A 16571-nucleotide genomic window follows, 5' to 3' on the forward strand; every position below is an offset into this window, starting at 1 on the left:
ACATTCTTCACGTCTACGTGACACGTTTTAACAGAACAGACGGATTAGAGCTCGTTTAAACAGCTTGTTTGTGTATCTGTTGGGTGAGTGTTAAATCAGGCTGCATTTCGACTCTCTGATACACTGGGTCTGTCTGCACGGACGCATTTACGTCATCTTACACTCCTGAGAAGAAGACATGTCTAAATTCTTCGATCCCTTAAAACACTCCTACTGAGGCGCCTTAATTCTGAGTGATGATCTGACTGAATGACGAGGGAGCGTCCGACGCCTCCTCAGCGCTGAAGGCAATCCCAGCATTCAGTGCGGCACGACTCTTCTCACAAAAAACTACAAACATGACGGCACATATAATGCAGAGCAACGTAAATAAATTCTCATTAATGTTTAATTTGTGTAAAGGTGTAATTATACGAGTGACATTTCTTAATAAATTGGCGTGTCTGTGGTAAAAGGAGTACAATATAAATGTAGATATACACCGATCAGCCATAACATTAAAATCACCTCCTTGTTTCTACACTCACTGTCCATCTTATCAGCTCCACTTACCATATAGAAGCACTTTGTAGTTCTACAATTACTGACTGTAGTCCATATGTTTCTCTGCATGCTTTGTTAGCCCCCTTTCACCCTGTTCTTCAATGGTCAGGACCCCCACAGAGCAGGTATTATTTAGGTGGTGGATCATTCTCAGCACTGCAGTGACACTGACATGGTGGTGGTGTGTTAGTGTGTGTTGTGCTGGTATGAGTGAATCATAAATGCCGTGTCCACTCACTGTCCACTCTATTATACACTCCTACCTAGTCGGTCCACCTTGTAGATGTAAAGTCAGAGACGATCGCTCATCTATTGCTGCTGTTTGAGTTGCTCATCTTCTAGACCTTCATCAGTGGTCACAGGACGCTGCCCACGAGGCGCTGTTGGCTGGATGTTTTTGGTGGACTATGTTTTCGGTGGACTATTCTCAGTCCAGCAGTGACAGTGAGGTGTTTAAAAACTCCAGCAGTGCTGCTGCGTCTGATCCACTCATACCAGCACAACACACACTAACACACCACCACCATGTCAGTGTCACTGCAGTGCTGAGAATCATCCACCACCTAAATAATACCTGCTCTGTGGGGGTCCTGTGGGGGTCCTGACCATTGACGAACAGGGTGAAAGGGGGGTAACAAAGCATGCAGAGTAACAGACTACAGTCAGTAATTGTAGAACTACAAAGTGCTTCTATATGGTAAGTGGAGCTGATAACATGGACAGTGAGTCTGAACATTTAGTTATTTCCTTTGTTTACTTTCTCTATTATAAACTGTGCGTTTTCATTTTCACAGGTCACAGCGAGAGCAGCACTCAGGGCGTGACCCCTGTACCGTGTGCTGCACTGCATGAATGTCGGACCATCAGGAAACAGAACTTATTTTTATAATGTAAAAGCAAATATAGAGTAAATAAAGTCGCCCCGGCCTTGAGAGTGACTGAGTCACTTAACACAAATGTCACCGGCAATTTTTCTATCTGATTTCTTTCACCACGTACTATTATGTTGTTAAAAAATGTTAGTCTGAGGGTACAGAAACAGTATCTAGGACTGCAAGGTCAAATACAGCGATATCAGAGAGGTGTGTCAAGGGGTAATCACTACTTTTCCCTCTAATAGTTATAAAAATATACAGTATTATGTGCTTTACCTTAATCCAGAGATGTTTACAAGTCACAAAATACGAGTCTGAGTCTTCACGAGTCTTTAGGCTAGAGTCCGAGTCAAGTCACGAGTCTTTAGCCTAGAGTCCGAGTCAAGTCACGAGTCTTTAGCCTAGAGTCCGAGTCAAGTCATGAGTCTTTAGGCTAGAGTCCGAGTCAAGTCATGAGTCTTTAGGCTAGAGTCCGAGTCAAGTCACCAGTCTTTAGGCTAGAGTCCGAGTCAAGTCACGAGTCTTTAGCCTAGAGTCCGAGTCAAGTCATGAGTCTTTAGGCTAGAGTCCGAGTCAAGTCACGAGTCTTTAGGCTAGAGTCCGAGTCAAGTCACGAGTCTTTAGCCTAGAGTCCGAGTCAAGTCATGAGTCTTTAGGCTAGAGTCCGAGTCAAGTCATGAGTCTTTAGGCTAGAGTCCGAGTCAAGTCACCAGTCTTTAGGCTAGAGTCCGAGTCAAGTCACGAGTCTTTAGGCTAGAGTCCGAGTCAAGTCACGAGTCTTTAGACTAGAGTCCGAGTCAAGTCATGAGTCTTTAGGCTAGAGTCCGAGTCAAGTCACCAGTCTTTAGGCTAGAGTCCGAGTCAAGTCACCAGTCTTTAGGCTAGAGTCCGAGTCTAATCACGAGTCTTTAGACTAGAGTTCGAGTCAAGTCACGAGTCTTTAGGCTAGCGTCCGAGTCAAGTCGCGAGTCTTTAGGCTAGAGTTCAAGTCAAGTCGCGAGTCTTTAGGCTAGAGTTCGAGTCAAGTCACGAGTCTTTAGGCTAGAGTCCGAGTCAAGTCACGAGTCTTTAGACTCGAGTCCGAGTCAAGTCTCGAGTCTTTAGGCTAGAGTCAGAGTCAAGTCACGAGTCTTTAGGCTAGAGTCCGAAAACAGTGGTTATACAGTACAGGGCGTAAATACATGAGCGTTTACAAAACAAATTGCAGCAATGTTGCCAGGTCCAGCAAAAATTTCTAGTGTAAAGAAGCTGAAGCTTTCCCAGTTTGGTAGGAAAACTGTACACTTGGCAACTCTGCTTGGAACAATGGGCTACACGGCTTCAGTAAATCAGCAAGTTATGCTGGAGCCCCAGCTTGTTAATAATTATTTTAGGGTGGGATGGGGGTATAGGCTGCAGCTTTGAAAACTGTTTTATCCATCACACAACATTTATTTATTTGTTTATTTATTTATTTTCCCAGAAAATCAGTTAGTTTAATAAAATTTAATAAAACGTAGGTAGAGATGCACAGGTAGGTGGGTTGCTTTGCAAACATGAAAGAATTTCTCATATTTTTAATAAACTGCAGGATGGTCACCAATCAAAAGGAAAAGAAAAAAGTCTATATACAGAATTATTCCAGAGATGAAGAATCTGTATTTATTTATTTATTTATTCATTTTGTTTGCTTATTTGTGTGTTGCTGCATGACTGTAAAATGATTAAATGTTTTGCTATGTTGTATAAAGTATTATTATTATTTTTTACCCTGTTATGGGCGTGGATGATGGCACGGTTTATAAAGTCGGTGCTGTACGGCAGTTTGGTTCAGTCGCTGTCTTTTAGGAGTCTCACACATCGCTGCGTCCACATGGGTTTCCTTCAGGAACACGTCCTGCACGGGAATAAAACATACAGAAGGTTCGCTGACTTCTCGCCTTCAGGTTTGAGTGAATTCGTGAACCCTGCAGTGGTTCGGATCATTTGGGCTGGTCGAGGTTCTCCGACCCGGTCTGTGTTCGGATTATTCAGTGGAAAGTGGAAATATTCATGATGGTTATGATGACGTGTTTGATTCACTCAAAAAACAAGAAAATAATCATAATTTATTCCGAAAAACAAGCAGAAACAATCAGATATGATCTAATGGGATGAAATATAAATAGTATCATGATGAACCATAAATCACAACCAGGATAAAAGCCAACCACTACATAACTAGTAAAACAATTTTTTTTTTTTTTTATTATTTATTATTTGATTTTATTTAATTTAATTATTTTTTTTTTTTTTTTTTTTTTTTTTTTTTTTTTTTCATTTTTATTATATATATTAAATATTATTATATATATAAAATATAAATGGTAGTAAATGTAATGTGATATCATGATGAACAATAAATCCCAACCAGGATAAAAGCCAACCACTAAGTAACTGGTATAAATAAATTTATTAATAATTTGTTTATTTATTTATTTTTTTATTATTATTTTTTTTTTTTTTTATAATTAATTAAGTTATTTATTTATTTTATTTTATCTTTAATTTGTTTTTATTTATTTTATTTTTTTCCGCCACAAGGGTAGAACTGTGGCTTACAAACTAGAAGGTCACGTGTGTATGCAGCCACTCTTGGGCCCTCGAGCAAGGCCCTTAACTCTCAAAGCTCCAGAGGTGCCTTATGATAACTGTAATATGCGAATAAAGTGTAAATTATTTATTTCAAGTTTAATGACTAGAGATTTTAGTTAGTTAGTGTTATCTAACCTACACCACTTTCTCTTAGCCACAACAGCATTAATGATACTAAGGATCAATGTATAACAGTAAGACCTACATTTTGGCTTTGAGGTAATTTCAGAAGTGTTGGATGTTGGATGGGTTTTCTCCAAACGTTATAGTTGGTAATGTGGTAACCAACCATAGTGTTAATGTTATATCAACCAAACTAATAACTGAGCTGTTTTCAGTGCAGAAAAACGTCATCATGTGTGAATCTGAGCTGAATCTGCATCAGTGTGGAATAAGCGTCAGATCCAGGGTTACAGCTCCACATGTATCTGTGTTTATCTGGATTCTCCTCCCTGTTTCACTTTTAAACTTGTGTTACAGCTCCAGCTTCTGAGAAACGGTGAGAATCAGAATCAGCTTCTCCCAGAGTCTAAAACGCTTCTGGTTGAAAATAAAGCTTAACGTGGTTTAATGTAGTAAAAGAAGGAGACAGGAGCACTAAACTTCTCTTCATTATTACTGCTCATAAGTTCCTCCACTAATTTTACCTCCTTGTATCAAACAGTTCGTCTCATTGGAGGAGCTTTGGGTCACAATGTGAATGCGCCCTAATGCATGAAAGTTCTAATGACAAATCCTGGTGCCGAGGCACTCGGCGTTGAGTTTCGCAACAAAGGACAGAAAGAAACTGACTTGTTGGAAAAAAGGTGACAGTTTATGACAGCGGATGCTAAAAAAAGCAAAACCTTTAACAAGTGACTCATTTCACTGCCAGTAAATGACCGTCTGTGTGGGTTGCGTGTTCGGATGACAGCTTTTATACCTGTCAGCGGTGGGTACAGCTGAACGGAGGTATATTTCAGAAAGAAATGCACAAACTGAAAAACATACAGTCTCATTTATTTATTTGTAGATTTTAATTCCTCCTAACAGCAGCTTTCGGGTGAAACCACTTTCACACCTCCATCACGGCGGACGACGCCAAACCAGGACGTCCGTACACAATACGCGGCTCGATTTAAAGCCCGGAGAACTGATTTATCGGCCGCCGCTTCCCCTCCAGAAATGAGTATTGAATAGTGAGGGGATAGATAAATAAATCCAGGATCTTGATTGCGAGCGGCCGGCTGTCGGAATCCAGCGGAGCATCTTAAATGGATTATTGATCCCGTGACCTTTCTTCGGGTCTGAGGTTTTCTTCTGTCGGTTCCTGCGATGCCGACGTGACTCCTGGCACGGGGCGCGGCGGGATTGATCAAACGTTAGCTCGGCATAATAGATTGTTAATTATACTGTCCTGTTTGGCCGTGTTTAAGTAGGACGCCGGCCCTCTCGGGGTGAGATTACTCAATCCCGGAGCTTCACGGCGGACGCTCGAGAGAGAAAGAGAAAAAAATAGAGAGAGAGACAGAAAGAGAGAGAGAGACGGCTATTTGACCGAATGAAACATCACCGTCATCATTGCTTTTCAAAGTTTGGAGAAGACTCTATTGAACCGGTCCCCTTTTTGTTCACTGATTCAGCGCCGAATTGATTCAGGAGGCGTTCTACAACAACATAATAACACATTGTGCTCGACACATGAAATTAGAAAACAAAATTAAATCAATAGACTTTTTTAGGAGCCGGGAAGGAAAATAAATAAATAAATAAATAAATAAATAAATAAAAAGGCAATAGTTGTTTTGAGCCGGGTGGCACGATGGCAGATATTCCACTTAATTACATTTTCAATCATGTGGCGCGGCGTTCGGCAGCCCGGCCGCCGAGGCTCAATACAAATTAAACTTTACAGTCTCGAGAGGAGGACAGTTCGGTCCTGTTAATAAACAGAATATATCGACGCGCTAAACGCATCGTAATGCTCCATAAATGCTGGTGTGGGATGTTGCTCAGTTTGCATAAAGATGTATCTCAGTGTTTTCTTATTACAGTTATTATTCTGGTGCAATGGCCCGAGAAGTAAGAAGTATCGTTGGTGCCACACAGCTCCAGGGTCCTAAAGACTCTTCTTTAATGGGAATTTCCCATTAAACTCGATGCCATGTTCATGAAACCAGTTTGCATTATAAAGCTCCAGGTGGCCGTTATAAGATGGTACATTGTGCCCATGAGGGGGAGCATGTCGTATTGACAGATACACATTTTCCTCCCAATTAAGTCATATCCAATTAACATATTATCCACTGCTGACCGAGGAGAGCCGTGACTAACACACGCCCCCTCCGACACGTGTGCAGTAGCCGACCGCTTCTTTCCACCTGAGCAAAGAGGGTTCATACGGAGATCCGTATCGTGCACGGAGAGTCATGCACTGATCTCCATTATCCTCCGTCTCTGTACAGCACCATCGATCAGCCAGCAGAAGTCGTAACTGCAGCAGTTATGAGGAACCTCTTCTGTCATTCCCAAATGTAAAGAAAAATTTAAATAAATGTTTTTGATACACCAGTAATAATAATAATAATAAAGTGTTACAAAAACGAGATAAAAGCACTCTAAATAAATAAATGTACTAATAAATAAATAAATAAATACACCAATAAGCCATAACATTAAAACCACCTACTTGTTTCTGCACTCACTGTCCATTTTATCAGCTCCACTTACCATATAGAAGCACTTTGTAGTTCTACAATTACTGACTGTAGTCCATCTGTTTCTCTACATACTTAGTTAGCCCCCTTTCATGTCGTTCTTCAATGGTCAGGACCCCCACAGGACCACCACAGAGCAGGTATTATTTAGGTGGTGGATCATTCTCAGCACTGCGGTGACACTGACATGGTGGTGGTGTGTTAGTGTGTGTTGTGCAGGTATGAGTGGATCAGACACAGCAGTGCTGATGGAGTTTTTAAACACCTCACTGTCACTGCTGGACTGAGAATAGTCCACCAACCAAAAATACCCAGTCAACAACGCCCCGTGGGCAGCATCCTGTGACCACTGATGAAGGTCTAGAAGATTACTGACTCAAACAGCAGCAATAGATGAGCGATCGTCTCTGACTTTACATCTACAAGGTGGACTGACTAGGTAGGAGTGTCTAATAGAGTGGACAGTGAGTGGACACGGCGTTTAAAAACTCCAGCAGCGCTGCTGTGTCTGATCCACTCATACCAGCACAACACACACTAACACACCACCACCATGTCAGTGTCACTGCAGTGCTGAGAATGATCCACCACCTAAATAATACCTGCTCTGTGGTGGTCCTGTGGGGGGAACAGGGTGAAAGGGGGGTAACAAAGCATGTAGAGAAACAGATGGACTACAGTCAGTAATTGTAGAACTACAAAGTGAGTGTAGAAACAAGGAGGTGGTTTTAATGTTATGGCTGATCGGTGTATATTTACTGTTAATAATGTGTGAAATAAAAGTCTGTTTGTTTAATCTTTCTAGGTGTTATTATATGTTAGAGCATGAAATATGAACAAAACTAAAAAAAACCAGATTATTTTATTATATTTAGATTACTGCTTTATATCTGCGCTGGATTCAGAGCAGTAATTATGGTGCATATAAGGAAAATAACCTTCTGTGCTACTGTTATAGTTTTATTATATTTACTTATAAACAGAACGTATTACAGAACCACCTACACTCACCAACCGACTCCAACAGCGATCAGCTGCAGCGTCGCTTCTTCAGAATATTCAGCCGAGGTGCCGATGATGATGAACGCAGCAAAATTAGCTTGAAATGTCACCAGGGAGAAATTTTAAGGAAGTTCCTTCAGAAACATCTCAGTGTAACGCTAAACACCATCAGCGGAGCCGGAGCGAGAAGGTCTTACTATTACACCTTCCTGATGGAGTCTGGATCAGAGAGGAAGGATTATCATCACTTTCACTGAGGTGGAATAAAACAGTCTTCTGTTGTAGAGTAGGGATAGATAGACAGGCAGGCAGGCAGACAGACAGATAAATAAGTAGATTGACAGCTAGATAGTTAGACAGACAGACAGACATAAGTAGATAGACAGACAGACAGACAGACAGACAGACAGAGAGATAGATAGATAGACAGATATACAGACAGACATATAGAAAGAAAGAAAGAAAAATATAGACAGGCAGACAGACAGACACATAAGTAGATAGACAGAAGACAGATAAGTAGATAGAGAGACAGATAGATAGATAGATAGATAGATAGATAGATAGATAGATAGATAGATAGATAGATAGATAGACAGACAGACAGACAGACAGACAGACAGACAGACAGACAGATAAGTAGATACACAGAAGACAGATAAGTAGATAGAGACAGACAGACAGACAGACAGACAGACAGACAGACAGACAGACAGACAGACAGACAGACAGACAGACAGACAGATAGATAGATAGATAGATAGATAGATAGATAGATAGATAGATAGATAGATAGATAGGTAGATAAGTAGGCAGACAGATAAGTAAATAGAGAGACAGACAGATGGATGGATAGATAAGTAGACAGACAGACAGACATATAAATACATAAGTACATAGACAGACATACATACTGTATATAGACAGATTTTTTTAAAGCATCTCAAGTAACAGAATTCCATTTATCTTGCAATCAACTGATTCTTTTCATGCATTTTCCTCCCAATTTAGTCGTATCCAGTTCCCTGATTACATTTCACTCCCTCTACTGCTCCTGACCAACGAGGGCTCTGACTGTCACACGCCTGTCACACTGTCACACGCCCCCTCCAACACATGTGCTTCTTTTTACCTGCACGAGTCGGGTTCACATGGAGATCAGCGGTACAACATTCCAGCCTCAGAGCTCTGCATCCTGGAGCGGATTCCTCATAACTGCTGCAATCACGACCCCTGCTGGCTGATCCACGGTGCTGCACAGAGACGGGGGATAACGGGGATCGGTGCGTGACTCTCCGTGCACGATGCGGGTCTCCATATGAACGTTACACATGATATGACGATTCAGTAGCTCCAATTAGCCGAGACTAAGACAGTGAATGGATGAATGAATGAATTAATAATTGTAATTAATTATATCTGTGACTTTTTGTGCCCAGTAATAATAATTAGGGTTCTGTTGTCATGGAAACCGATGTTTTTCTTCATTAATGTGATGTAAAAGCGACAAACTTTTAAGGCGGTTTTTAAGGTGGAATTTTTAGAGGTTTTGCCTCTTATTATTATTTATTTAAATTTGGAAACTTTAGTTGGAAATAAATTGAGTATTTTGATCAGTCATGGGTAAAAAGAGGAAAAAGGTTCCAAAAATCAGTCGTGTTGTAAACCCAGCTGAATCCACGCGCAGTCCTCTGATCCGAGGCGGCGATTTGCATAAAGACGTGTTATTAATGTGGGTCAGAGTCACGCCCTCGCGGCGTAAATGGATGGCATCGGGACTGGGAGCATCTGCGGCGTGTCATCGCGCCACGTCGGGCCCCGTCCCCCCGCGGTGGCAGATGAGTCCTGCCTTCCTGCCCACGCTGCTTCCTCTGTGCAGCTGTCACAGCCACGGAGACTCATTCTGGCAGCTCCGTACCCAGTGGGCACAGCCTGCCTGGCACCGAGGGAGGCTGCGCAAGGGGGTTTAAACCGGGTCACAGATGCGACGGACTCGGTCCTGCCAGGGCCGTGGGAGGGAGTCGAAGGAGGTCGTCCGGCGCGACTCGGGTCGGACACGGGGCTCGGAGACGGGCACCGGAGGGCGTGGCGATGTCTTAATTACGTCTCAGGCAGGTGCTGGCACATTATTGACGCCGAAGTCGAGGAGCTGTGACTGAGCCAAACGAAATAACCTTCAGTGGAGACACTCGAGAGCTGCGGCTGCTCTCCAAACACACTCAAGTGCCAGGAAAAAAACTGCTGGCGGCTCCATAACGGTGCGGGTTTGTTTAGCTGGCATTTCACCGGACCCCTGGTACGTCTACAAACATCTCAGACAGGTGACCCTGTGTGTGTGCCTACTAAGTGTTGTTCGTCATGTGCATCACTATGCCACAAACCCACTGATGTTACACATACATACATTCAATCACCTGCTGAGCAAACGTATTCGCACTTCTGTTGTATACATGCTTGCACACACACAATCACCAGTCTAGGCAAAAGTATTCACACCTCCACTAACTACATGCTCGTATACACACAATCTAAGAAAAAGATTGTGTGTATACCCTAGCAACCACCTGAAAGACCTTAGCAACCTCCTAGTAACAGCTTAGTGACTCAAGTACACCCTAGCGACTATTCGGTACACCTTAGCACTCTACCTATTGGCATAGCAAGCACATAGGAACCACCCCTTAAATCCTACTATCCTAACCACCTAGAAACACCTTAGGAACCACTCGTGTACCTTGTTGACCACCTAGCAACAGCTTAGCAACGCTTCAGCAAGTAACATGTTCTCATAGCAACCGATTAGTAATCTCATTCGATTTTAGCATAGTGTAGATTAATGAAAGTGTATTTGCTATATGGTTAACATGTACCATGTTTTACACAGTTTAAAGCTTAAATGTAAAGATTGTGAGGGTAAACATAACATGTGCTATAAGGCTCTGAGAGTTATAGACATATATGGGCTCTCTCCTAATGATTAAGTTTAGGTGTTTCAGGCAAACTGACTGCTTACTGGTGTGTAAAATCAATTCTAAAATACATTTTGCACTTTCAACCTGGTGATATCAGTTTGTTGAAGGCCCTCCAGCATGACTCTGCACCAACCAGGAATCATAAAGACGTGCTTTGACGAGCTGAATGTGAAGGAATCCGAGCCGCCTCTAGCGAGCCCTGAGCTCAGGATTTCTCGTCCGGCTCAAGTGCCTGACCTCATTCATGCTCTGCTGACTAAACAGGAACAAATTACCATATTCACATTCGCGGGAAGCCTTCCCTGAAAACCAGAGGCTGAAGACGGGGGCGAGTGTGTATTAATGCGTACAGTTTTGGGATGGGATGTCTGACAAGGTCCTGATCAGGGGTTTGAATACATTTTGTTCTCTAGTGTGTTTATGGTTATGATTATTCGTAGATCCTGTTGGTTAATAAGCCCGTGTGTGTGTGTGTGTGTGTGTGTGTGTGTGTATGTATAGGTGCCATCTGGAGGTGGTGTACAGCCCATACTTCAACAGGACTGGCATTAGTGCCAGTCTGTTCTTAGCCGTAGATTGTGGCTCTGCTGGTTTTGAAGCCCAGCGACTGTAAAAGAAAGTCAATTTAATACTTCAGTGGACTCGCTGCCACACTGACCATGTTAAACTTTTCAAATTCCTATTAAGTCGCGACTTCTTGACCGCACTACAGGTCTAGATGAGACTGTATAGGGTACATAGGGACAAAGATGATGTCACTCGCACCATTGTTTATATTGCTGTTCACGTGTGTATCATTACTGCCCTCTACTGGCTGACTGTGCTAGTGAAACTTCACTGTAAATCAGAATCAGAATCAGAATCAGATTTATTGGCCAGGTATGTGGATACACAATAAATGCATTGAGAGTTCAGCAAAGACAATCTCCTGGTATTAAAACCACCTCCTTGTTTCTACACTCACTGTCCATTTTATCAGCTCCACTTACCATATAGAAGCACTTTATAGTTCTACAATTACTGACTGTTGTCCACCTGTTTCTCTACATACGTTGTTAGCCCCCTTTCACCCTGTTCTTCAATGGTCAGGACCCCCACAGGACCACCACAGAGCAGGTATTATTTAGGTGGTGGATCATTCTCAGCACTGCAGTGACACTGACATGGTGGTGGTGTGTTAGTGTGTGTTGTGCTAATATGCGTGGAGGTTTTAAACACCGTGTCCACTCACTGTCCACTCTATTAGACACTCCTACCTAGTCGGTCCACCTTGTAGATGTAAAGTCAGAGACGATCGCTCATCTATCGCTGCTGTTTGAGTCGCTCATCTTCTAGACCTTCATCAGTGGTCACAGGACGCTGCCCACGAGGCGCTTTTATTGGTTGGTGGACTATTGTCAGCCCAGCAGTGACAGTGAGGTGTTTAGAAACTCCAGCAGCGCTGCTGTGCCTGATCCACTCATACCAGCACAACACACACTAACACACCACCACCATGTCAGAGTCACTGCAGTGCTGAGAATGATCCACCACCTAAATAATACCTGCTCTGTGGGGGTCCTGACCATTGAAGAACAGGGTGAAAGGGGGGTAACAAAGCATGCAGAGAAACAGATGGACTACAGTCAGTAATTGTTGAACTACAAAGTGCTTCTATATGGTAAGTAGAGCTGATAAAATGGACAGTGAGTGTAGAAACAAGGAGGTGGTTTTAATGTTATGGCTGATGGGTGTATGATAGATAAATAAATAAATTAAGCCGATGGCATCCTGTGATCATAAAAGACTAGAGGTACTGACGGTACTGTTCCCAACAAAACGCTTAGTAAGCTCAAACACTACAGCGCCTAAAACTGGAACACTTATAACTTATTGAACTTATTTTATTTACTTTTTAATGAATTATTTTGTTTTTATTACTTCAGGCAGACGATGTGCAGCCGTAATTTAGACCTGGATGCCGATCAGAACAGATTTCACGAGCAATTACTTTGAAATGAAGGTAATTCCAAAGGTTCACAAAATTTCACACCGACCGAACGTTTAATTGGGGACGAGCAGCTGGAACAGATACGGGCGCAAATAAAATCACAAAATTCCATAAAATTGCGTCCTACTCCTTTGATCAGTTTCGCGGATGTTACGGTGGGTTAATAACGACCGTCCGGCACCGAGCGGTGGAGCAAATTTAATTCTGAGCTTTCTTTCATTTAGTGAGAAACAGAACATGTGAGTATGGGAGTGTAATGACAGAGACTGTATTAATTTTCATCATACAACGTTGAAAGCAATTTATTTATTTTCTTTTTTTGTATTTTTGTTTATACATTTTCTCCCTTTTTAGCAAGTATGCATCTTTTCACCTACACTAGGCGAGTGCTAATGCGGATCAGCCCCGTGTACGGAGAGACACACCCTGATCAACACACTCCTTCCTCGCCCCTGTGCAGGCGCCATCGATCAGACAGCAGAGGTCGTAGTTGCATCAGTTACGAGGAGACCCCATCCGGCTTACTACTACCCCACCACTATAGGAACACCAGGCCAATCGTTGTTCATGTGGCCGCTCAGCCCAGCCGGATGGCAGTGATGAGATTCGATACGATGTATTCGAGATCCCAGCTCCGGTGTGCTAGTGTGTGTTTTACCGCTGCGCCACCTGAGCGGCCAAAAGAAACCAATTTTTAATAAATAAATAAATATATTAAAAAGTTTAATGAAGAGAAGTGAATGGATTTTGGTTGTGGGAAAGGCAGCAAAACATTATATATCAGTCATTATATATCAATTGCGCTGGAGGCAATCCCAGCATTCAGTGCGGCACGACTCTTCTCACAAAAAACTACAAACATGGTGGACAAAAACAGAAGTGGAGCAACCAACGGAGTTCTTCCCAAATGTAAATAAATTCTCAGAGCGTCTAAATAATCTGCCTCATCAGTTCCGTGTCTTATTAGAATCCTCTCTACTACTCTCTGACACGTGTGCAGTGGCCGACCGCTTCTTTTCACCTGCACGGAGATCCATATCGCGCACAGAGCGTCACACAGTGATCTCCATTATCCCTCGTCTCTGTGCAGCACCATCGATCAGCCAGCAGAGGTCGTAACTGCAGCACTTATGAGGAATCCATTACATCTCTGATCACTGATCTACACCCTGATGTAATGGATGCGGTTTGTAATGTATATCTGACGTAGTGGGATTAACTTCAAAACACCGGGTTCCTCCTGTCCTCCAGTACAGCCGAGAACGCCGCAGTAAAATCTAATTAAACCATATTTTTACTCTAGTCACAGATCTACTTATTGGTTTATATGAGTTTCTAGAACGAATTCAGAAAAAAATTCACTTAATGATTAAGTTTTCCTGGTATTTATTTTGTATAACAGCTTTAATTATACACATAGATTTTTTCTTCTTTACCGCGGTGCCAGCGGTTTAATTGCCGGCTCATTTTTATTCTGAAGCACACGGACCTTTACTAACAAATCATTAAATGTAGGTTTGTTTGTGTGGAGCTGCAGATCTGTATTCACTCCACCGAATTTAATCCTGACCGAATGAAACAGACGTGCGAGCAGATTCAGCATCTGAATATTAACAACATTAACTATACGTTTACACATTATGTACACTGATCAGGCATAGCATTATGACCACCTTCTTAATATTGTGTTGGTCCCCCTTTTGCTGCCCCACAAGCAACTAACTGTGCTGCAGTTTGAGCTACAGTAGCTCGTCTGTTGCCAGCCTTCGCTCCCCACATGCATAATTGAGCCTTGGCTGCCCATGACCCTGTCGCCGGTTTACCGCTGTTCCTTCCTTGGACCACTTTTCATAGATACTGACCACTGCAGACCGGGAACACCCCACAAGAGCTGCAGTTTCTGCTGCAGATGCTCTGACCCGGTCGTCTAGCCATCACAATCTGGTCCTCAAATCCTCACGCTTGATCATTTTTCCTGCTTCTAACATCAACTTTGAGGATAAAATGTTCACTTGGTGCCTAATATATCCCCCCCACTAACAGGTGCCGTGATGAAGAGATAATCAGTGTTATTCACTTCACCTGTCATAATGTTATGCCTGGTCTTTATTTCTCCCTTACACCCGGTATACAGGTCAGGTTGTGCAGCACAGACATGAACTTCAGTCAGAGGAAGAATCCAATATCTCACAAGTGACACTATCAGAGTCCAGACTAGCGGCTAATTTACTCCTGAGTGGAGATACTGGACAGTGAAAGGTAAACAAGTGTGGTAGAAGATCCCTGTACGGCCACAGAACTCTCTGACCTCTCTGAAGCAAGCAGTGATCAAGAAAATGACATGGAGGAATGATGGACAGGAGAAAATGCTGAGGACAGACGTAGATGTATTTATATTCATCATCATCATCTTGTCCACGTGTCCATTCACTGTGCCAACAGGGCAAGTAAAGCAGCCCAGGAGTCTCTGTACATTGCCCAGCTTCTACGATGAGATCCCTAGACGTTCCCTAGCCAGCGGGTTCTTGGTTGGCACTGGGGTCTCCTCCCTGTCGTCATCCTTATTAGATGCTCAAACCACCTCAGCTGTCTCCTCTCCATGCGAAGGAGAAGCGGTTCTTCTCCGAGTTTCTACTGGATGGCTGAGCTTCTCACCCATTCACAGAGAGAACGCCCAGCAACCTGCCAGAGAAACTAGTTTTGGCCGCTTGTATCTACGATATAGTTTCGCAAATATAAACACATTTTTAATTTGATGCCTGAAACACATAAAAAAAATTGAAATGCAGCGAAATAGGGAAGAGAATATATAAGTTACACCAGGTTAAAGCACTTCACGTTAAGTATGTGATGAAATATAAGTCCATGTTGCAGTTCATTGTCTAGAGAAAAAAAAAAATTAAGTTCTATGTACTAAAGAAAAAAAAGGACCACCCAGACTGCCTCCAAAAACAGGACTGTCAGAGAATATGGACACATCAATTCTTACTGCTGCGTCCGAAACAGAACTGACAGGAAGGCTTATTTTGGGATTTTATAAGGACACTTGCTTCCATCAGCGTGACGTCTTTTCCCTGGAAGTCTGTGGTTATTTCAGTAAGACGATGTCAGGCCTCATACTGCACGTGCGTCACAGTGTGGCTTCATAGACACAGAGTGCATGTGCTCGACTGGTCTGCCTGCAGTCCAGATTTGTTTCCTATTGAAAATGCATGGTGCATCATTAAGAGAAGAATCAGACAATGACAATTACAAACTGTTGAGCAGTTAAAGTCTCGCATCAAGCAACAATAGAGAAAAATTCCACAGCGCCCAAATTGTACACTGATTTATATTTACAAAACACATTTGTTTTTTATCAAACGTCCCAACCCTTTTGGAATAATAAAAAAAAGCATATTTATCAATATTAAAATATTTATGCTTATATTTATTTTTGTATTAATTACTTTTATTATTATTATTATTATTATTATTATTATCATTATTATATTATTATTATTATTATTTACATTTTACATTACATTTTCAGCATTTGGCAGACACCTTTATCCAAAGCGACTTACACAATGAGCAATTGAGGGTTAAGGGCCTTGCTCAGGGACCCAACAGTGGCAACTTGGTGGTGGCGGGGCTTGAACCGGCAACCTTCTGTTTACTAGTTCAGTACCTTAACCACTGAGCTACCACTGCCCTATTATTATTATTATTATTATTATTTTATTATTATTATTATTATTATTATTATTATTATTATTATTATTATTATTATTATTATTATTATTATTATTAATTAATTAATTAATTTATTTATTTATTTATTTATTTATTTATCATCTGTTCCAACCCTTCTGGAATAAAAAAAATGCATATTTATCAA

This window comes from Trichomycterus rosablanca, chromosome 11 (assembly GCF_030014385.1).
Source record: "Trichomycterus rosablanca isolate fTriRos1 chromosome 11, fTriRos1.hap1, whole genome shotgun sequence".
Taxonomy (NCBI): domain Eukaryota; kingdom Metazoa; phylum Chordata; class Actinopteri; order Siluriformes; family Trichomycteridae; genus Trichomycterus; species Trichomycterus rosablanca.